Genomic DNA, 23,288 nt, shown 5'->3' on the forward strand with positions numbered 1-23,288 from the left:
GTTAGGGAAATCCCACTGAGACCCGCCCCCATGCTCCTCCTTCCTAGATTGAATGGCGCAACCCGGTGGGAGGGGCCGCTGGCCCAGCCAATAGAAGGAAGCGCCAGCAAAGCCTGTGTAAACAAACCCAGAGGTGCGGCGCCTAGGGTTCCTCCCCACGTGGGGGCTGGACGCATCTTTGGCTCCATGCCTATCCAGGACGAGCGTAATATCCTTTCAGCCAATCAGAGCCGATGTCTCCCGAAAGGGGGCGCTCCACCCTGAGAGAAAGAACGAAGGGAGCGAAAAGACAGATGTTTATGCCAATCGGAAGCTGGAACTTCTGAGGGAGTGGGCGGGAACTGATTCACATTTAAACCAATAAGCAACACACATGCCCTTCTAGGTGACTGAGCGGCATCATCTTCGGTCCAATAGGCGAATGGGGCGGTGCCCAGCAACCAATGGCTTGGGTTCGGAGGCGGAGTGAGGAGCCAGTGTGCTGTAAGAGGTAACCTGGCGAGTGGCAGCGGCTCTTCTCCCGTGCTGTGGCTCACGCTTTGGTACTGGAGGCCGAGACTGTTCTGGCGACCGCGACCTCTGCGGCGACGGCTGAGGCTCTCGGAGAAGCAGAGGAGTACAACCTGGAGGAAGGGCTTCTGGTCAGCTCAGGTGGGCTCGGGGACCCGGGCTGCCGGGGAGGAGACCCGCGGGAAGCGCCGCTCTCCAGGCTCTGGGGGCGCCCTGCGCCTCCCTTTCCGCAGCCGTCGGGGCTGTGAGGGGCGACACGCGCCTGTCCGAGCTCCAGTGGTGAGGGTAAGCCGGCGGGTCCCACGTCGTGGCCCTTGGCGAGAAGGGGCGTCCGCTGGGGTTACCCTCTGCCTCCCGCTGGTGTTAGGGGGTCTTAGTCCCTTTCTCCCCGCACAGGCGCGCAATTTTTCCCCCGCCCCTCAACTTCCCAGAGCCCCCTCAGCCTCCTTCAGACTGAAACCTCTGGCTTGCGAGTCTCCTCACTACCCCAGCGTAACACGGCGAGGCAAACTGACCGGTGTTGCATCCCCGGGTCCCCTCCCGGGGCGAGTATGGGGAGGAGTTGCGCGTTTTCACCCCTCCCCCATTCGCGGGCCGGGGTGCGTTATCTGCGTTTCTTCTACTCCCTCCACCTCCCACTTTACTCCAGCTTTCGTTCTTGATACCTAATTTGAATTAGTCCTGGTCACTTCTCTGCTGCCTTCCATTCTGCCAGGGAGCCCCTTACCCCTCCCACCCCTTAAATTTCATCCACATCTCTCATGGAAACTAACATTTTCCACTTGGTCCTTCCAAGCAGCTGGAAGGTGAACGCAAGAGACGCAGAATGCACAGTACAGGGAGCTTTGCAAGGTTGGAAAGTTTAATCGGTTTTGTTAATGGTAAACTATTTTTGCCTTCCTTAAAGTGGCATTTGATCATAATATTTTCTCTGAAATCTTTGTCCCAGTACAGTTGTTTTGGTGACAGTTCCTGAAAGTGCAGGTGGGAAGGGTTCCCTGGCCACGGGAAATTTAAAGTGGATTATTTTAAGTAGGCAGTTTTCATTATATATTTTTTTCTTCTTTTTTTTTTTTTTTTTGCTTAACATTATGTTTTAAATAGCCTAACTTTAGTGGCGCAGAGTTTGCAGTGTAAGGGCCTGTCATATATTTATCATAAAATATACAACATAGTTTAGCTGTGTAGCACAATGTGATTTGCCCACACCAAGACTATGGATAATGTAGCATCGAAACTGTTTAAAAACAATATTCTCTTTTCCTCATTCACAGAGGATTTGTATTCACATTTATAGTATATCAGTTTGTGTTTTAATGGTGTTGCTTCTGGATAATAGTGCAAACTATGTTATGCCTAAATAAAATTATGCCAAGAAATTTATGGGGAAGAGTCACATTAGAGTTTTGAAAATATTTATTTAAATACTGGACTGTAGAGGTTTTTTTTTAAGAAAATGGAAGTATTGGAATAAGAGTGATGGGCCCCTTAGCCTGCATGTGTTTGAGAAAGAGTGTGCAAGAGAAAATACTCGTGTACAAAACTTTGTAGGTTCTCAAAGTACTTAGTTTTGTGACTTCATATAAATTGGAATTGTTTTTCTCAGTTTACAGAGGCGAAATGTAAGCAGTAAGTTTAATATGTACACTGTGTTTGGGCCCGAATTTTGCAAGTTTTTGTGAAAAATTCTCATTGTTTTCTTTAGTTGTTATATTTATGTGTGTGTGTATATATATATACACACACACACACACACACGTTGTATTTTACTATGGTAAGAGACTGTACCTTGTATATAGAGAAATAAGTCTAGTAGAGTGAAGTAATAGGAATTCTGACTCTGAGAAGCCAGCACACTGCATTGTCTATAGACCATATGTTTGAACCCTGTTAATAAATCATGTGAAAAGAGGAAGATCTTAAAGCCATTCTAACAAATGCCTAGGTACTAAGAAAAACAAAAGTATTAATTACAGAATTATTAATGGTCAGCAAAGAAAAGTCCTGGAAAAACTGCAAATCTCTGAGTTGGTTGCTATTTTGAGTTGGTATAGGCTGTGGTTGAAAACCAAAGTTATTTTTTTTACAGTCTTTTCAAGTGTATTTGTGCTTAGTAATTACTTGTTTGCAGATTTAAAAGATTATAACTATGATTTTTTCCTAGAGATCTTGTCTTTAAGGAGCCCACAGTTTAATGGGAGAGAGACCTGTAAACCAAGAATTAAATGCAGAGGGAGAGGTTCTGCAGTGCAGAATAGTATGGAAGGCACAGAGAAGCACTGTGACCCCCTGTTCTGGCCTCTTCTCCTGCTCCAGACTTTCTGCAGGGCCATTTCCTAAACCTACTTGTTTGTTACATACTTGGGGTTCTATTTGTGCTGTTCTCTCTCCTTAAAAGCCTTATCCATACCTTGTATGCCTGGTGAGGTTCTATTTCAGAATCTCTTGAACTCTAACACTGACCTGAACTCCATCCAAATAATTGTGTTCTATATCTTTCTGTTATTTCATTGCAAATGATTATTTTTAGTTCTCATTACTTACAGCAATTTTCTATAAAATCACCAAGATTAGTAAATACCGAACTACTGCTTCTAGGGAAAATATGTCCATATATACATCTTACATAGATTATAATCTTATATAAATACAGTTCATCATGGTAAATTCTATTTTCTTTATTTTACAAAAGAGAAAAGAGGTTCCAAAGTGTTAAGCGACTTCCCTGAGGCAGCCCTCTAACAAGTGCCAGAGTTAGGCTTCAAACCCTGTCTGATTGATTGGCCCCTGAGCCAGATTTCTTTGCACTGCCCTGCATTGCCCCCTACCATCTGTGTCCTCTAGTTATCCCTGTATGAGGCTGGAAACACAAATGCAGAGCCCTGCCTTGTTCTACTTAGCTTGGAATGTGTTGCAGAAGTGACTCAATTTTTGCACTTTGGGCATGTCTGTGGATGACTGAGAAAGCACGGAGAGTGTTGATTTTGTGGTTACAAAGACATTTTAGCAAGGAGGAGAACTTGCAAATACAGGATCCATAAAAAAGTGAGGATCAACTATACTTGTAAATGACCTCTGGAGTTTATTTCATGATAACCCTTCTTGGAGTCCACAGTAGAATGTTCCTATATCTTCTTCGAGAATTTGTTCACTTACTCAAATATTTATTAAGCATTTACTGTAAGCTAGGCTTTGTTTTAGACTCTGGTGAACAGATAGATTAAGCTCTTGCCCTTACTGATACTATATTTGAGTAAGAGACAGACAGCTAACAGCTCAGGGGAGAGGTCCAGGTTGGAATGATAAACTAACTTGACCAAAATAAAATCTGATGTGCCCCCCTCACTTCACATTTCCTAGCATATTGACTTCCAGAACATTTCTGTTTTACTCTGTGCATAAACTCTTCCTTTTAAGCCTCTCTCCATTAACCTTTGGCAACTTTTTAAGTGTCCTCAGTTGCTTTTGAGGCCATTTACCTAGCAGATTTTCAAGAAAAATCAGATTTGGTCTTTGATTTCTGGCTTTGCCACTTACCAACTGAGGGACTGTGGTCAAGTTGTAGGACTTTTAAGCCTGTTTCCTAATTTCAAACATAGTGATATGGTATGTTAAGCCTTTATCAATTGAAAGGAAGAGGCATGCATGTATTGCCTCTGATGATGAGGGTTTAATGTAAATTTAAATAGGAAATCATCTCAGCAGCCATATTGTCCCTTGGCCCTACTGCTTTCAAAACCTTAAAAAACAGGAACTAAGCATTATTTAGAATAGGATTTGGACCTCGAACCCTGTCTTCTTTTACTTTGCTCACCTAACATTTGTATTTCCCAAGGGGAACTTCACTGGGTTGGTTTGTCACCTGAAACAGAGGACCCCTATTGGGCAGAATTTTGAGCCAAGACATGTCCTAGGTGTTCTCTCTCAAGTTCAGCCTGTAGATTATCTTTAGTTAGGGCTCTATGTGCTAGTCCATTTGCGTGTGGCCCAAGAAGCAGGGTTGGTTTCATGCATTATCTATTGTATAGATCTTAGCATATATAAGAAGAACTGCTTGGAGGCAGTTTCTTCAGAAGACAGTTGAGAGTATAGCAGTCTTTAGAGCTTTAATGTCTAATGAAGAATGTAACAAAGTAAACATATGTCAACTATTTCATAAGTCTTCCTTTCGGTATTACATTTAGTATTATTACAGTGTGGTTATTTGTTTATATGGCTATCTTCTTTCTTACTAGACTGTGAGCTCCATGAATGTGGGGTCCACATCTTCATTTTCTTTTCTTTGTTTTTTTTGAAGACTATTTGTTTGAGAAAGTAAGAGAGTGAGGGCTCAAACAAAGGAAGGAGCAGAGGGAGAGGGATAAGCCAAGTCCACACTGAGAGCAGAGCCCAACATGAGACTTAATCCCAGGATCCTGAGATCATAACCCAAGCTGAAATTGAGAGTTGGATGCTTAACTGACTGAGCCACCCAGGTGCCACTCCACATCTTCATCTTTCTGTCCATGGTGCTTATGTAGTAGTAGATGCATAAATGTGTGACTTGAGAAATTTCCTTACTCTTCCTGGAAGGATGGGAAGATATGAAGGCTTTTCCAAAGACGGTATTGTTTAACCATTCTTAAGGATGAGTAAGAATGTTTTCCAGGTGCATAAAACTTTGAGACAGCATTCTGAGCAGGGACCAGCGGGTGCAAAGGCACAGAGATATAAACAAAAAAAAAATCACCTAAGGAAAAAACTGAATGGGGGCGCCTGGGTGGCTCGGTGGGTTAAGCTGCTGCCTTCGGCTTAGGTCATGATCTCGGGGTCCTGAGATTGAGTCCCGCAGCGGGCTCTCTGCTCAGCAGGGAGCCTGCTTCCTTCTCTCTCTCTCTCTGCCTGCCTCTCAGTGTACTTGTAATTTTTCTCTGTCAAATAAATAAATAAAATCTTAAAAAAAAAAAATTCCTTTAAAAAAAAAAAAAAGAAAAGAAAAAACTGAATGGGCTCGACTAGAAGACATGTCACAACTGAGTTAACTCTGACCACTGTTGCTCAGTAATGGATGCAAGTTTTAGGGAGAGAGCATAATATTCTCACGCTGTTGGCAAGGTTTCGCTAACAGTATAGAAACAAGAATTGAATTCTGGGGAACTATTACACCTGAAGAAGTGACTTTGTTTACCTGCTTATCGTGAAGCTCGTATGTGCCCTACAGTGTTCAAGGTGCTGAAAATACAATCAAACTTACTCTCAAACTTACTCACCATCTAGCAAGGAGACAGATGAACTGATTTATCATGTGTTAAGTGAAATAATAGAGATATAAATAAATGCTGCATAAACCAGGAGGAAGGAGCAATTAATAATATAGTGAGCACTGGGGAAGATTTCTCAAATGAGATATTTGAGCAAGGCTTTGGTGGGTGATGAAGAAGGAGTTCACTAGATTGAACCTAGGAACTTTTTATTTTTTTTATTTTTTTTTTTTTAAAGATTTTATTTATTTATTTGACAGAGAGAGATCACAAACAGGCAGAGAGGCAGGCAGAGAGAGAGGAGGAAGCAGGCTCCCTGCTGAGCAGAGAGCCCGATGCGGGGCTCGATCCCAGGACCCTGGGATCATGACCTGAGCCGAAGGCAGCGGCTTAACCCACTGAGCCACCCAGGCGCCCCTGAATCTAGGAACTTTTTAAAGAATTAAGACATCTGTGTTAGGAAAGATTTAAGAACTACCCATTTTTGGATGTCTGTTGCAGGTGTTCAATTAATAGCTACTTTTATTCAAGCAGTTAGTCTAAACATGAGATGTAAATAGTTACGCTACAGTAGAAGAATTCTGTGTCAAAATAAACTGGGTTAAACAGAGGTTTCTGTGACACAGGACTTCTCTAGAGCCTTCATTATATTAATGTCCACTGTGAACTGTGGATCTCCAAAAGGGGTGCATTGTATTTAACTATGGTCTTTCCTTTCCACCTTTCTGAAACATATCTAATCATATTTTGGAAAAGAGTTATATGAGACATAGTTTGAGGAATAATGAATTAAATATATTTTGGGGCACCTGGGTGGCTCGGTCACTCAGGCATCCAACTTTGATTTTGGCTCAGGTCATGATCTCAGGGTTGTGAGATCGAGCCCTGAGTTGGACTGGGCTCTGTGCTGAGTGTGGAGCCTGCTTAAGATTCTCTCTCCCCGGGGTGCCTGGGTGGCTTAGTGGGTTAAAGCCTCTGCCTTCAGCTAAGGTCATGATCCCAGGGTGCTGGGATGGAGCCCTGCATTGGGCTCTCTGTTCAGCGGAGAGCCTGCTTCCCCCCTCTGTCTCTGCCTGCCTCTCTGCCTACTTGTGATCTCTGGCTGTCAAATAAATAAATAAACTCTTTAAAAAAAAAATATTCTCCCTCCCCTATCCCTCTTGCCCCTTCCCCAGTCCCTCTATTAAAAATAAAAGTAAAATTAAAAAATAAAACCTTTCAAAAACATACTTTAACAAACCAAGATTTATCAGTGGTCTCCATGTATATTATAAAATAACCTGTATAATTTTTTTTAAGTATTTTATTTATTTATTTATTTGGCAGAGAGAGAGAGAGCACAAGCAAGGGGAGTGGGAGAGGGAGAAACAGATTCCCTGCCAAGCAGGGGGCCCATCACAGGACTCCATCCCAGAACCCTGCAATCATGACCTGAGCCAAAGGCAGACACTTAACTGATGGAGCCACCCAGGTGCCCCTACCCTGTATGATTTTATAGGAAAGAAGGAGAGACAATGGGGAGAAAGAGTACATCCTAGTCAACTTCTTTTTTTTTTTTTTTTTAATTTTTTTTAAGATTTTATTTATTTATTTGACAGAGAGAAATCACAATCAGGCAGAGAGGCAGGCAGAGAGAGAGAGAGAGGAGGAAGCAGGCTCCCAGCTGAGCAGAGAGCCCGATGCGGGACTCGATCCCAGGACCCTGAGATCATGACCTGAGCCGAAGGCAGCGGCTTAACCCACTGAGCCACCCAGGCGCCCCCCTAGTCAACTTCTTATCATCTTGGTCCATAAGTCCCAAGCTTGAAAATATGTATATTTTATAATCACCATCTTGAAAATATGGCTTATTCATATTTTGAAATTCCATGAGGAGTTTGGAGACCAGACTAGAGCAGGAGTCAAAGACAAAGGTTGTCTTGAAGGTGAGAATCTTCCAACTTGAGAGGATGTTACTTTTATTAGGCATTCATTTGGGACCATATTAGACATAAACTTTGCCAGTTAAGTAATTTATTTATAAACATCCCTCTCCTAACTCTGGAGTTTTGCCAGTTGTATGCTAGCATTCTCCCTTCAATAAGATCTGATTATATGATCTTTAGGAACTGAGGCCTTATACTGTATAATTTTAATTCATCTGTCAAATTCTGATTATGTGAGTAACTCCTGAAATATTATTAAAATTAAGGAAGCAACAGTTATGTTTTTAAAAGTACACTGAATCTGCATTCCAAAGATCTAGGTTTGAAATTTGTCTCTGCCAGGCTTTCTATTTGAATGACCTTGAGCACAACTGCCTAACCATTTGTTGCCTCCTTTTTCATTTTGATAGAATGAAAATTTACATAAGATTAGTTCAAGAATTAAATGAGGCACATAAACATATTTCAGGAACTCTGAAGCACTCATTGTACAAATATAAGACAGATCAAAGAAATGTATCTAGATTAATTTGAATTAACATTTTACTTACCATTTTTAATTTTATATTACAGAACTAGTACATTACTTTTATAAAATTAGAAAGCACTGATGGGCAAAGAGGTGGAGAGGTGAGCTACAAAGCACTCTGTAGATCTACCATACTAAGGCAGTGGTTCACATTTTGATAAGTATATTTTACACTTTTTATGTACATTCATCATTTTTTATAGATGTGTTCATTTGCATGTTTTAGTCATTTTATTTTTATGAGATGAATCCCCTCAGAGTACAATTGCTTGATTCATGGAATTGTTCCATCTTTTGCTATATAATGCTATGTATAATGAGAACTAGAAAAGGGGCTAACTTCTCAACCTGGTGAACGGGTGACCTTGTAATCATCTAATATCTTGAACCATTCCAGAAGCTTCATCAAGGCACTTTCATGAACAAATTTGATGTATGCATGTGATTATGGTTGGTATTGTTTGTAATAGCATGGTAGGGATGACCCCAGTGTTTGTCAGCCGGGTACTGGTTAAGTCAACTGTGGCCCATGTAAACCATGGACTATTGCATAGTTGTAGAAAAGAATGAGGGAGACTATGGACTGATGGGATGGAAAAGAGCTCTAAGATATATTGTGATTTTTTAAAAAAGAGGCACAGCATGCAACCATGCATTTCATATGCTACTTTCTGTGCTGAGAGAAAAAGAAGGGTGGAATAAGAATATACACTTATTTATATATGCTTATAAGTGCAAAAAGAAGTTCTGAAACCATAATATAAGAAACCAATGGGAGATACAGAGTGGAGATAGGATTTCTCCATATGCCTTTATATATATTAGAATACTTTGGGGGGCACCTGTGTGGCTCAATTGTTAGATGTCTGCTTTCTGATCCTGGGGTCCTGGGATTGAGCCCAGCATAGGAGTCCCTGCTCAACGAGGAGCCCGCTTCTTTCTCTGCCTGCCCCTTCGCTATCTTGTGCTCTCTCTCTCAAATAAATAAATAAGTAAATAAATAAATAAAAATCTTTCAAAAAATTTGTTTTAATAACAGTTTTTTGAATCATGTGCTTGTGTTTTTTACCTTTTCAAGAAATGTGTGAATGAATGAATGAAATGGGGTTATGAGAAAGGAGAAAGGGTGTGAGGGGCTGCCCATTTTCTTGATATCAGGTGAATACATAGCAACAGTAGCAAAGATTGAAAGAGTGGCCCCAAGTAACAAGAGTTTGGCAGGGTTTTTTTTCCTTACTTTACTCCTTTGTATATTTAAAAAATACTTTGAACACAATAAAACAACTGAAAACAGTGTTTCCAGATGGCCGCCCCATGGCTTCAGTAGCTGCTTTCTTTTTCATGTTCACTTGTAGTATTTTTTAATGCATACATATTCTTTTCAATTGTAATCACACTTTTCGTATTTGTAACTTACCTAATTTTTTTTTTTTTTTCTGTGTTGCTACTGGAGGACCTTTAAAAATAATTCAGATAAGGGTGCCTGGGTGGCTCAGTTGGTTAAGCATCTGCCTTCAGCTCAGGTCATGATCCCAGAGTCCTAGGATCACAATGGGGCTCCCTGCTCAGTGGGGAGTCTGCTTCTCCCTCTCCCCCTGCTCCCTCTCTCTCTGTCTTTCTCTCAAATAAACAAACAAACAAATAAATAAAACTAATGAAGATAGGGCAACTTTGTCCAGCGCACATCCCAGAAGTTTGCTGTTCAACCTCAAGAGACAGGAATTCAAGCCCTGTTGTCTATGTGTGACACACATACATGAGGAAAATAAGAAAGAGATTTAAATATGTATAAATGAAAACATTCCTCCCTAATTGTAAAAGAAGCCATACTCTTCTTTATAATAATTAGGAAACAAAATATAAAGAAAAATGATCTGTAATTTTGCTACCCAAAACATTCTAGTTTTTTGCTTTTTAGCCCTTTATTTAGGCTTAGAAATATCTTTGAAGGTAGACTTGGGATATATATATTTCTGGCAACTACTGAGATTTTCATGTAATCATGAAAATTTTCCCCCTTGCCTGTTAATATGAAAAACTACATTTTTATATTTTGTTATTTTAGACTATCCTTGCATTTCTGGGCTGAACCCTATTGATCAGTTTATTGTTTTGTTTTAAAATAAATTGCTAGACTTTATTTGCTCTTGTTTTATTTGAAAGTGCATATCTATAGCATGGAAATTGGTCTGTGGTTTATCTTTTGTGTTGTTTTTGTTTCTGTTTAATGTATTGAGCTGTAAGCTAATCATTTCAAGGCTCACTTCACTTGTTCTCTGAAACAGTTGCATGGGAACTGTTTGCTTTTTGAAAGTTGGTGCTTTGTGGACTGTAGACTGGTGTTGCCCCTTCTTTAAAATGCAATAATATTAGGGCAAGTGAAGTTTTATCACAGTGATTTTAATATCAACAAGAGCAAAACAGGATGTAATTGGATTTGTGCTATAGTGGTATTCTTGGTGTCTTTATTACCTAGGCCAGTGCCGAGGTATTAACACTCACTATCTGAGGTTTTACGGGACCTTTATTTCAGTATGGAACAGATGTGACCGTTTTATTCTGCAACCTTGCAGGTATGCAAAATGGACCTCCCAGGACTCTGCTTTATCCCCACTAAAAGCAAAAAGTAATGCAGTGAAACTTTGCTTAGCTAGAACCTTTTAAAGAATGGGGTGTTCTGGTTTAATTGTGTTAACTTGGAAGTATAAAAGTGAAAAGAAATCCCCAGTTCCCTGTTGAATACAGTTCTGAGATGTAGCAAATAATTCCACTTTTTTTCTCTAATAAACTTGATAGATTCAGACCTAGTTGATGTTTTATTACACAATTCCTGAAGTGTCGGAGGCTTACATTATGAAGATCCTTTTTTGGAACTTTAGATGTAAGAAGATGTAAATGGCATTGTGTGAAATCAAGCTGGAAGGGAACTGTTAAGTATATGTTTTTTACTAAATCTCAGATTGCGGCTTGTTTTCTTATTTAGCTCACAAAAATAAAATACTCAAATGAGGGTAGGATTTGTGGGGAGAGCGTGTCTTTTAATTGGATGTCTTTATTTCCTACCAAGATAGAGTACACGACACCTCTGGCTTTGGACCAACAGAAGGAATCTCATGTTTTTTACTTGTCTTTACTTTTTTACTTGTTCTCAAACTTGAACAGGCTTCAAAAGCACCTAAGGGCTTATTTCAACACAGACTGCTGGGCCCCACCCACAGTTTCTGATTCAAAAGGTCTGGCGTGGGGCCTGAGAATTTGCATTTTAGCAAGTACTGATGCTGCTGGGCCTGGGATTAAATTTTGAGAACCATTGCTGTAAACTAACTCAGTATTAGAATTCTGGCTCTAGAAGAAAGCTGAATTTGGTCTGGGAGTATAAGAAGTAAACTGGTTATGGAGCAAATCATGAAAGATTCACTTCTCTTGCTGCCAGCATAGTGTTGAGTTTAGGTAATCAGCAATACACAGTGACATAAAACAATTCTTGTTTCGTGATTGGAAGTCCCAGATGAGTATCAAATGAGAGATGCTGTTTCATTTGCAAAGCTTAGAGACCAAGGGATTCTGGTCAAATAGGGCTTAGTGATTAATCCCATCACAATAGGAGTTCCTTATATGTCCTGTCACTGACCATTTAGCCTTATTTGAGAAGGTTCCACTAATTTTTTTAGCTGGGACAGAAGTTTGATAGCTTATTGAAAGTTTTGTGTGTTTTTCAAGATATTATAATAGCTATGTGTGTTCTTAAGAATTTTTTAAAAACAATAGCGAGAGAGTAAAACTTTTTGCCAAAAAAAGAAGATATTATTGGAATTAACTTTATCTTTTTGAACTTTTTTTGTGTTTTTTGTTTTGTTTTGTTCTGTTTTAGAGAGAGAGAGAGACACAGCAGAGTGGGAACACAAGTAGGGGGAGTGGGAAAGGGAGAAGCAGCCTTCCTGCAGAGCAGGGTGCCCAGTGTGGGGCTTGATCCCAGGACCCTGGGATCATGACCCAAGCGGAAGGCAGACACTTAACAACTGAGCCACACAGGCGCCCAACTTTTATCTTTTTGGAATGTTGGGGAATGTAGCCTGCTGCATCAAACATCAAGCATGCTGTGGATTTTCCGTTGTTTTTATGATTTGTCATTGTATTGTTTGAGGTAATAGTGATTTTTGTAATCCCTCTAAAAATGAAAATTGAAAGTCAAAATCATAGACCTGGCACAGCAGCTGGACACAGAAGACAGCTATGAAGGATTAGATAGAGACAGACATACACATACATGTATAAATACATATTCATACACACATATATTTTTTAAATTACTATTTTTTCCAGCAAAGACAAATACACCTGTGAGTTAATCTTTGAGTTAAAGAGAAAGAAATTCTGGAACCCACACTTTTTCATAGAGGAGTTTTGCTTCAGCAGGCTTTTCTTGCTTGTCTACTACCTAATTTCTGTTGTTCTCTGCTAACAACCTCAGTTTGCAAGTTGACGAGCTGGTCCAGCATTGACTATTGGAGGAATAACTGGTGTTATAAAAAATAGGTTGGGCAGGCTCCCTACTTGGAAACATTTCTGTTTTCCTCTCCTTACTCCCTCAGAAAAGAATTGAGGGTGGGGGGGGGGAGGTGGAACTAGATCCTACAGACCAGACCAGTGATTCTGAAGCTTGGCTACACATCAGAGACAACCCACAGGCTCTCTAAAACACAATATAGATGTGGCCTAGACTTTCATGTAGGATAGATCTGCAGGGACTGCACTCTTGACCATTTCCTGAAGCAATTTTTTTTTGTAGCCAGCTGGGCTCTATGCCTCTAACCAGAACGGTGCTGGTCTCCAGTGAATTTTCCCCAGCCTGTGGTGAAATAAGAAAAATTAAGACCACAGACATCAAGTTAAATTTTCCATCAAGTTAAATTTATTCAATTTAAAGAATTGTCTTTTGCATTGAATTGAGGCCTACCTGTGTTTTTTGGTGTTGAAAATATCCTTTTATAAAACAATGTTGATAGGATATTTTTTATCATCCTTAGTTTTTATCATACTTAGTTTTTAAAAATTGTAACTCTGTGTTGTCTTCAAAATAGTTTTAAAATTTACTGGCCTGTGAGGTCCTGAAGATCAAGTACCTCTGATCTAATCATTCTGAGAAATTGTTTTTAAAATGCTTTGGAATACAAGCCCATAGAAGGTCTAAAACCTTTGCCTATATGAATTTCAGAATTTAGAATTTTTCAATTTTTAGAGAAATGCTTTCTGTGTGTGTTATGTAATGCCCCTGTGGTCTGTTGCAGCAGCTTTAGTCACACACATTAGTATTTCTGAGCAAAACAGGAGTATTCACACTAAGTGGGATAAATGCAGGCTATATCTAGCTTCACATCAATTCAAGTTTTAATGTCATCTGAGTTTTGACATAAAGCATATGGAAAATTTTTAGTTTTTAGAGCTTTGTAGATGCTTGGAATTGTGCATAAGGGATTATATACATGTTTGGGGATCTGCTTCCTCATCCTAAAAGGACTAGCAAGCTTCAAATTAAATGGAGCTTTGTATGTTTATGGTAGAGAACACAATTTATTTTTATTTAAATATACCAGCATGTGGTATGACCTTGTTCAGTTTCCTTCCAAGACCTAGTCCTTTTGTTGAATATCATTTTTCTTCAGCCTGGTTCCCCCACTTCCATTAGCAATATCTGAGAAAATTTCGAGTTTTATATCGTAAGCATTCTGGAGCTAAAGTGGGAAGTATAAGAGGGTAAGGTAGTAGCTAAGAGCATGAGCTTTAGGGAAAAAAAGACCTAAACTTAAGCCCCAACTGTGGCTCTTACTACATTATCCCTTAGGCAAGGTATTTAATAAATTTCTGAATGGGGGAGAATTCATTTGAAAAGCAGGGATAATGTCAGCACCTACCTCATAGAATCTTGTGAACATTGAAGAAAGAAAGTGAAGTACTCAGAAGAGCTGTTACTTTATTCTTATCTTTTCCCCTTGTATTGGGTAGATTACTTGTTTCCTCTTTGTAACTTAATGGTCCTATGGTGCCCTCTTTTTCCCTTAGACATCTGGGTAAACTTGCTTCAAATACTTTCCCAGTTCACAACTGACTTCTGTTCTGCCTCTGTAATTTAGACATCAAATCCTACCTATTCAGTGGTTCCCACACCAAAAAATCCATTAGCTCCTAAGCTTTATATGGCCCTAGAAGTTTGCTAGACATTGAAAGTCTTAGAGTGGAGACCATATTATGCAGGATAAGGCCTCCCACTCTCTGAAATATACCACTCTTGACTCATTTTTTTTCTTCTTTGTTGTGTTCCAGCACTGTGTCCCCCTTAATCCCCCTAGGGGAAACATTCCCCTCTCTCCTATGGAGCAGTTCTCTTACTCTGGTCCTTCAAGGACGCTCCTTCTACCCCAAATTAATTTTCAAGGACTTTCCTCACCCAAAATGGTACCTTTCCTGAAAAGTCATAGAGTAAAGACAGTTTTCTTAATCTCATTACATATGTATTTAGAGTGGTTGGCTCCTTTCTTCCCACTTTGCTGGGGCAGCATTCCTTTTTTCCAAAAATATATCAGATTAAATGAGCATGTGGTCCCTTTTGGTGATACCTATTGAGAATCCCTGATACGGATTTCTTCCAGTTTAGGTAATTGCACTGTGGCAAGCTTTTATGCCTACTCATGAGGAGACTATTATAGCCACCTGGTCTTACTAAATGTTAAAATAGTTAACAAGAACATATAAAAATACTTCCTAGAATAGAAATAAGAATTTTTTCCACCTCAAGAGTAATTTAACCTGTCAAAAACAGATTCCTGAGTTATGTTGTCACTGGCTATGGGCAATATCTGTAACACTCAATGAAGAATGCTCAACCACGGATCATAGCCCCTAAGGGCTTCCCCTAAGGTAGCCCTTCCTAGGAAATGAGATTTAGAATACAGCACTCTGGGGACGCCTGGGTGGCTCAGTTGGTTGGACGACTGCTTTTGGCTCAGGTCATGATCCCAGAGTCCCGGGATCAAGTCCCACATCGGGCTCCCAGCTCCATGGGGAGTCTGCCTCTCCCCCCACGGGGAATCTGCTTCTCCTCACTCATGCTCTCACTCACTGTCTCTCTCTCAAATAAAATAAATAAAAAATCTTAAAAAGAAAAAAAAAGAATACAGCACTCTGAAAATGGCACTTAGTCAACAAATTATGTATTGAGGACCTGGTGGGCACACAGAGGCATGCTAAAATCTGTAAAGACTTGATTCTTGCCCTCAAGAAACTTCTGAGGTTATAAAGAGATTGGTCTCAAAACAAATGAATAATAATCACTCAAGGATAGGTATAATCAAATGTGAAATGGTGGACGTAGAGAGACCGTGGGCAGAGATTGTATTCAGGTTTCTACAGTGGCATTTCTGTATTACTGTGCACTTAAAAGTCAAGTAAAAGGGGCATCAGATTAGTCTAAGACATTTAAGGTCCTTTATTTTGTGATTGGGAAAAGTTACACCTATTTCATATGTAATAATTTGCCCATAATAATGTTTTCAATTAGCATAATCTGCTAAAGACTTCAGTTTTCATTGTTTCCGCTATTAATAGCATATATCCATCTGGAGCTGGATATGGAGAAGTCAGGGTCCCTGTGATGACCACCATTTGATGTTATCCTGGGAAGAAAATTGATGGCCTTTACCTGGGGAAGAAGAACTTGAGGGTTGACCTCTGGGGTACAGAGAGCTTACCACTGATGTAGGCAAGTAGGTAGGCAAGTCTGTTGATTCTACCTTAGAAGTGAGTTTAAATGTTTTATGGAGTGCATTTTATATCTGTTTCGTACATTTCCAGTAGGATAATATCACAGGCATCCTTGAGGCATTGTTTCTAGAAGTTAGTGGGTCATTAATAGGTGCCAGATTAAAAATGTAATAAATGAATAATTTGGCCATTAATTGATTAGGGAAATGCTTGGTAGTTAAAAAATGGGTCTTCTCCGAGAAATGAATTCACTTGACTGTGTTTTTGGGCTCTTTGTTTTTTTGAAGAGCATTCACTAATTTGGGAGCTGCTGATGTAGGAATTAGGGTAATTGGGATTTGGATTATTCCATATAGAATTTGCAACTTTATTGGAGGAATTATTCTTAGTCTTTAGTCTTTCTCTACTTGTAATAAACTATGGCAGTTAACAGGCAAAAATACAAATGTTGGGTGTTGGCTTGGACCTAATAAATTGTAATGTCTGAAAGGTATGATGCAGGAAAGCTTCCAGGTGCATCTAATGTTTAGACTAAAGTTTGAGAACTACTGGATAGAAATTCAGTAGTTCTTTGAATTCTAGAGAAATTGAGAACTACTGAATAAGAATATGCCTTCTGGATATTTTCTGACTGCATTCTTAATCCTGTTTGAGTATGCTAATAAGCTTTTGAAAGCATCTTTCAGCTTCTAATTACAAGTTAAGTTTTCTGCATGCTTAACAGGCACATTGACATTCTATTTGTAAGCCCTTTTCTTGCATCAAAGGGGAGATAACTATTGGAGCATTTATGTATTGAGGTCAGCATAGGAAAGTTAAGCAAGGTGACTACTTATTTTTTGTTAAAGTTTGTGCAGCTTCTCCAAGAACAATGAAATGGAAATAGAAGGGACAAGATCATTCTAATTAGAGGTTGACTTGGAACCCGTTTTTTAACCACCATGTACATATTCTACATGTTCTTCCCACCTCACTCCCCCCAAAAAGCTGAACTACTCATCCTGCTTCTTTCCACCTGGATCGTCCACCAAATAATGGAGAAAAGCTGATGGGTTTATTTACTTAGTAAAAGAAGGCATGGTTGAACAAGGAAATAGAGAAATTATTTTAGTGCGAAGTATGACATGGTATTCAAAAATATGTTCTAGGTGAATTTAAAAGGCTTTATGAAACTATTTCTTATACTGCTTATGTATCTTTAAAATAAAATACACACACTCACATATACTCAACCCTGCAAAAAATTAGAAGAGGAAACCCAGAAAGTTGGAGTTCGGTAGGTTTATCCATCAACTGTGCAAGTAGGGAGACTTATACTTGGGGGATGAAAGGGAGCAAGTTTAGTCACCCCAAGATAGCCCTTTGGCATCTTAGTTATTTCAAGCTGTTTATTTTTAAGAAACTGCAGATCCAAAAGAAGCTCTGAAAACTGAGTAGAGACATTTACTTTTATAAGGGAAATCTCTATTTGTTGTAGTCTCCCTCAGTACCAGGAAGAAGGGGGAAAACTCTAAATCTTTAGGAACTGTGATTAATGAAGAAGGGATGGACTTAAATCTTAAGGCAGACTTAAATCTGTATAACAACCTTATCCCTGTTTACTGTGCTTTTCTTGTAGACTTCCATAACTGACTTCCCACCGCCAACATTTTCTTTTGTCTTTAGCTGGAGGTGGTATTTAAGGTGATGCCTTTAGCCATTTCAGTGAGTTACTAAGTTTTCCTGGGTCTCTTCCATATCTACAAGAGGTGTATATGTTAAACTTTTGATTTTCTCCTGCTAATCTGTCTCATGTCAGTTTGATTCTTAGACCAGTTAGAAGAACCTTGATAGGTAAAAAAAATTTTTTTTTCCTCCCCAACAAGGGCCTAAGCATTCTTGCCACCAGGGAAGTAAAATATCCTGCCATGGAGGAAGGATGTTTTATATGCCTTTGTGATGGATAAAATCACTTTCCTGATGCTCTTCTCTCAGCTCTATCTTCATGCTCATCTTGCAACTATCTATTACTAATTAAGAATCCCTGGCATTTAGATTTTGAATCAGGGAATGTATTGACTATTCAAAAAATGAAGAGTTAAGTATCCCTTCCTGGCCTACACAATCAGTCGTTCCTTCTTTCTCCAGTTTCTGTAGCTTCTCCTTCTCCACTAAACCATTTCTATGAACATTTAAACAATCTCTAGACTCCCTAGTCATTGAAAATAGTTTCCAGGGATCTCTCACCCCTAGTTTCTGTCCATTCCTTTCCCCTTCCTCAGCAGCTAGACTCCTTGAAGGAGTTATCACATACTTCCTGTCACATACAACTCACACGCCCTCCTTTTGGTTTTCTTCCTTATTTCTGTTCATGGAAACTGCTCTCATTAAGGTCATCAGAGACTTCCAGGGTCCTAAATTCTATGGATGTTCCTCACCTTCCTCTTGACCTTTCAGAAGCCTTCAAAACACTCACATTACTGGATTTATTAGTTTCCTATGGTTGTTTCAACAAATTACCACAAACTGGTAGTTTAAACCAACATAAATGTATTCTCTTGCAGTTCTGGAGGCCAGAAGTAAAAAATCAAGGTGTCATTCAGCCTGTACTCCCTCTGGAGGCTTTAGGAGAGGGAAAATCTGTTCTTTGCCTCTTTAGCTTCTGGTGGCTATAGGCATTCCTTAACTTGTGGCCACATCACTCCAATCTCCATCTCCATGGTCATATTGCCTCCTTCTCTTCTCTGCTTTTCTTTAAGGACACTTGTCATTGGATTTAGAGCCTACTGGGATTATCCAGGATGATGTACTTATCTCAGTGTTCTTTATTTAGTCACATCTACAAAGACCCTCTTTCAAATAAGGTGGCCTCACAGGTTCTAGGGATTAGGATGTGGACATATCTTTCAGGGAGCTACCATTCAACTCACTATATGGAGTTCTATCTTCCTTTGATTCTTTTGATGCGATACTCTTCTTCTGGTTTCCTTCTTAACTCTATGGCTTCTTCTTACTTTCCTTTTCTGTATTCTCCTCCTTCTCTACCTGACTTTTGAAAATGTTCATATGCATCAGATCTGGGTCTTGGATCCTCTTCTCATCTCACTTTGCCCTTTCTCTCTAAGTAATATCTTCTAACCCCATGATTTCTATAATCATTTATATAAACAACCACTCCAAATTTCTTTATTTAACCAGGCCTTTCCTATTCTTGATGCATATAGATAACCTACTTAACATAGTCACTTGAGTGTTTCAGAGGCTTCACAAATTTAACATATCCAAAATAGAACACATCACCCCTTTTATTTCCCCCACTCCTCATTACCACCCAAGAAAAGTTTGCCCTTCCCACAGAATTCCTGAGCTTTACCATCCATCTAGTTGCATTACCATCCATCTAGTTGCTTGTGCCAAAGTTATTCTTGATATTTCCCTCACTCTTGTCTCCCCACGTCCATCACCAAAAACAACCTACAGTAGTTCAGAATCTGCCTACTCTCTTCTTACTGCCATTACCTTAGTCTTAAGCAGCCACCATTTTTCCATCTGGATTAGTGCATTAGCTCCCATTATCCACTGTCAGTCTCTCCAATCCATTTTCCATATGGCAGCCAGAGTGGTTTCAAAATATAAATTGAATCATATCACTGTGCTGCTGGATACCCTTTTTGAAGGCTTTTATTGCTTTTAAGATAAAATTTTAAATCTTTCATGTAGCCTCTAATGTCCTGCATGATCTGGCCCCATCTGTCTTAGCAACTTCATCTCTCTTCCTTTCCATCTTTCTTTGACCATTCAACTGTATGCATCCCTACCTTCTTGTGTTTCCTGAGAGTTCCTTCCTGCCTCTGAATCTTTGCACATGTGTTTTCCTCATTGGGAAGGAAGATATTTTCCTTGGCCCAAGGTTCTTCTGGCTGGACTAAGAATTAAATTCACATGAGGCAGATAAACAGGTGAAATTAAATTTAGTTTCATATATATGGGAATCCATATAGACATGAAATTCCAAAGACAGTTGGGTGACTTGAAGCTTATATGACATCCTGAGTAAGAATCTGAGAATACAAAGGGGAGGAAGACCTTTAGCACAATAGGGAGAAGAGATATTTTGGAAACAAAGGTTGCCCTGTTATACAGAAAAATTTCTTAGGTAAAGAGGAATCTTGGTTAGTAGCCCTCTTCCTGGTACAGGCTCTTCTTTCCAATGTAAATTTAGGCAACTGAGGGGGAGGTAAAGAGCTTTTCCTGAATCTGCTGAGTTTCAGCTGCTTTTATCTCAAAATAATCTTTATGCCAAAGTGGCCTATCTTGGGGTTCTTACACTTGGCCCGTACACCCTCTTCACCCTATTGCTAGCTAACTTATGTTCTTTAGGTATCAAAAAAAGTGTTGTTTGCTCAGGGAAACCTTTGCTAACCATCCCCCCACTCTCAGACTTGATTAGGTCCCTCCCACCATCCCCATTGTTTTCTAGATTTACTTTGGCTTTTATAACATGGGTCATAATTATCCTTAATTATTTGTCTCTTTCCTGACAGAATGTGAATACCACCAGGGCAAGGACTATTTAAGCTGTTAAAGCACCAGTCAAGCACAGTGTCTAGGGTAAATAGGCACCTGATATTAATGAATAAGTGCATCTAATGACCTGAGTTGCTAAGATGTAACTGAGAATGGACCAAACTGGGATCTAGTACCACATATTTAAACTAAAATAACATTTTAAATGGTTATTCACAATATTTAATTTAAAAATGGTATTAACCAGACTGAACAAAGTTCATAAAACTGTAGGAAACAGAATAGTAGAGATTAGTTTTTATAGCAATTGCTCAATAGACTTTTTCTAGATAATTCAGCCAAAAGTACCAAGTATTTTTCAGAGTCAAGCTGTTATCATAGGCACAATCCAGATTTATAGCTTCTGAAAAAATATCAGTTTCAAAGAATAGCTAGTTTCTGGTATGAGCACATTGGATTTAAGAGCTGTGGGTATTCAAATTTTTAAACTAATGAAGCATGTATTGTAGATGTCCTAGGCACATTAAAAGTCCCAAAGTTCTTAATAGTTGGGAACTGAGGCCCCTATTTCAAGCCCAATGTTTTAAACAGGAGCCCTTGGTCCCCGTAAAGTGCTAAATCAAATAAATGCCTAGCAGGCTTTAGCACCCCTATTTTGACTCTCTGTCAGCTACATGCTTTCCCATCTTAATCCAAATGACAAGTCTTATTTTTCATTTTCAGGATATTTGCCAAGTAAGAGAGAAACTGAGGTGGGGGAGAATAAATTCCAAATAGTTCTCAGATTTCATAATGTAATATAGAGGCACGCCAGATATAAACTCTTTCATCTGTTTTTGATGTTTAATTCTTGAGGAACTTCTCAAGCAATGACCTACTTCAAACTGCACACCTGTTCTCTAGAAAAATAAGAGGAAATAAGTGACAACAGATGGTTCATATGGCGGAACTAGTTGTCATTTTTTATCGAATGCCTATATTTATTGCCATGTGACAACTTACTGCAAAGCTTAGCAGGTTAAAAGAGCAAACATTTATTATCTCACAGTTTTTGTGGGTCAGGAATCTGGGAGCAGCTTAGCAGGGTATGCTTCTACCTCAGAGCCTTTTAGGAAGTTCCAGTCAAGTTGTCACTTGGGATGGCTGTCTCATCTGAAGCCTTGACTGGGGAAAGATGTACTAAGCTCACTCACATGGTTGTTAACAGGATTCAATTCCTTGTCACATGGGCCTCTCCATAACATAGCTGACAACATGGCAGCCATTCTGATTTGTGATCCTACTTATGTACCCAAACATTTCTCCCATCTCTGGAAGCTTTGAGGGTATTTTCTTTGGCCCCACTACACTAGGATGACACATAATATACTTTGACGTGGGTGAAGATCAAGTGAAATAATGGTCAAAGGTCAAAATAGGATAGTTAGGAAAATGCTGGGTACTTAGAGGGCAAGTGTGGTGGATGATGAACCTAGAGAGGAGCTGGGAACAGGAAGAGAATGTTACATGAAACTCTTGAGGCGGGAAATTCAGGGAAGTTATGCACAGTGGTCCTGTCTTACCTCTTGTTTTCCCTGAGTTGGAAGACATTCCCCACATGCCTTACTTAGGAGTTACCACTATCCAGCAAAATCTCCCCATTCCCACCCCGCTACTAAAGTCTAGGGGCACATTAAACACCAGTGCATCGTCACCCAGTGGCCCCACAAACCAGTGTTATTCTTGAGCAAACCCAGCAACTCAAGTTGCTTAACCCTTGAATCTGGTACCCTCTTTGGTCTTACATATAGCACTAGCTTAATGTTTTTGTTTTGTTTTGTTTAGAATGAAGTTGGACAGATTACGTACCTGAAGTCAGAGTGTAGATATAAAAGTACTAGGGACACCTGAGGGGCTCAGTTAGTTAAGCATCTGCCTTCTGCTCAGGTCATGCTCTGGGGTTGAGTCTGTCATCGGGCTCCTTGCTCAGCAAGAAGCCTGCTTCTCCCTCTGCTTGCTGCTTCCCCTGCTTGTACTCACTCTATTTGTGTCTTTGACAAATAAATAAAATCTTAAAAAAAATAAATTGTTAAACATTATCCAAATTAAGTTGTTGGATTGCTTCTATTTAGGGTAACCTAAGCTTTCCAATTGTGTAGAAAACACAGGTAGAATGGTATAAACTGCACCTCAACACTGAATATAGCCTGCTGAGAACCACTTTTCTGGTATTAACAGTCCCATATCTCAATGTTTTCAACTTCTCCCAAGTGTTTGCATTAAATTGGGTAACATCCCCATGTTGGGATTATGGTACATTTCCGTTCTCTTTTTCATGAATGGCAGCATCCTGTGGCTTGCTCTTGGCGTTCCAACCCACTCTGGAATTAGGTGGGTTATTCTATGCTTTGTTTGTCTGCCTTCTCTTTTCCCTATGGTCATGTGCACTTAGGATTTATTTTTTAGGCAAAGGCAGATATTTTGGAAAACTGAATACTGGTTCTCTCTGGGTGATTTCCATACTGATGGGGAGAAATCGCTATGCTGGTTGTGACCAACTGCCAAATGAGTCTTTGGAAATATAATTCTGTTTAACCTGCTACCCAGCAAGGGTCAGGTCCTTTAAGAGTTTCTGGGCTTAGGTATACCCTACTTAGTCATGCAGTTGCCCTGGCATTTAGGGCAGGCTTGCTTCGGTCATTGTTGTGTTGCAAATGGAGGTGGTAAAATGAAAGAACTGGTTTCCTACCTTCTTTAGGCTTATAGAATTATTATTTTATAGCAGTATTTGGAGTAATCATTGTTTTCTTTTGTCTCTATTTAAAATGTGTTAAACCAGTA

General features: G+C 39.6%; 1 protein-coding gene across 1 annotated transcript in view; it reads left to right on the forward strand.

Moving 5' to 3' along the window:
- Window positions 1-422: 422 nt before the first annotated feature.
- Window positions 423-23,288, forward strand: part of PAIP2B (poly(A) binding protein interacting protein 2B) — a 33,123-nt gene continuing 10,257 nt past the window's right edge. Inside the window, exon 1 of the mRNA XM_082743057.1 lies at window positions 423-651. The gene's annotated coding sequence lies outside the window, so the exon portion shown is untranslated. The remainder of the gene's footprint in view (window positions 652-23,288) is intronic.

This window comes from Mustela nivalis (assembly GCF_964662115.1).
Source record: "Mustela nivalis genome assembly, chromosome: 8".
Lineage (NCBI taxonomy): Eukaryota > Metazoa > Chordata > Mammalia > Carnivora > Mustelidae > Mustela > Mustela nivalis.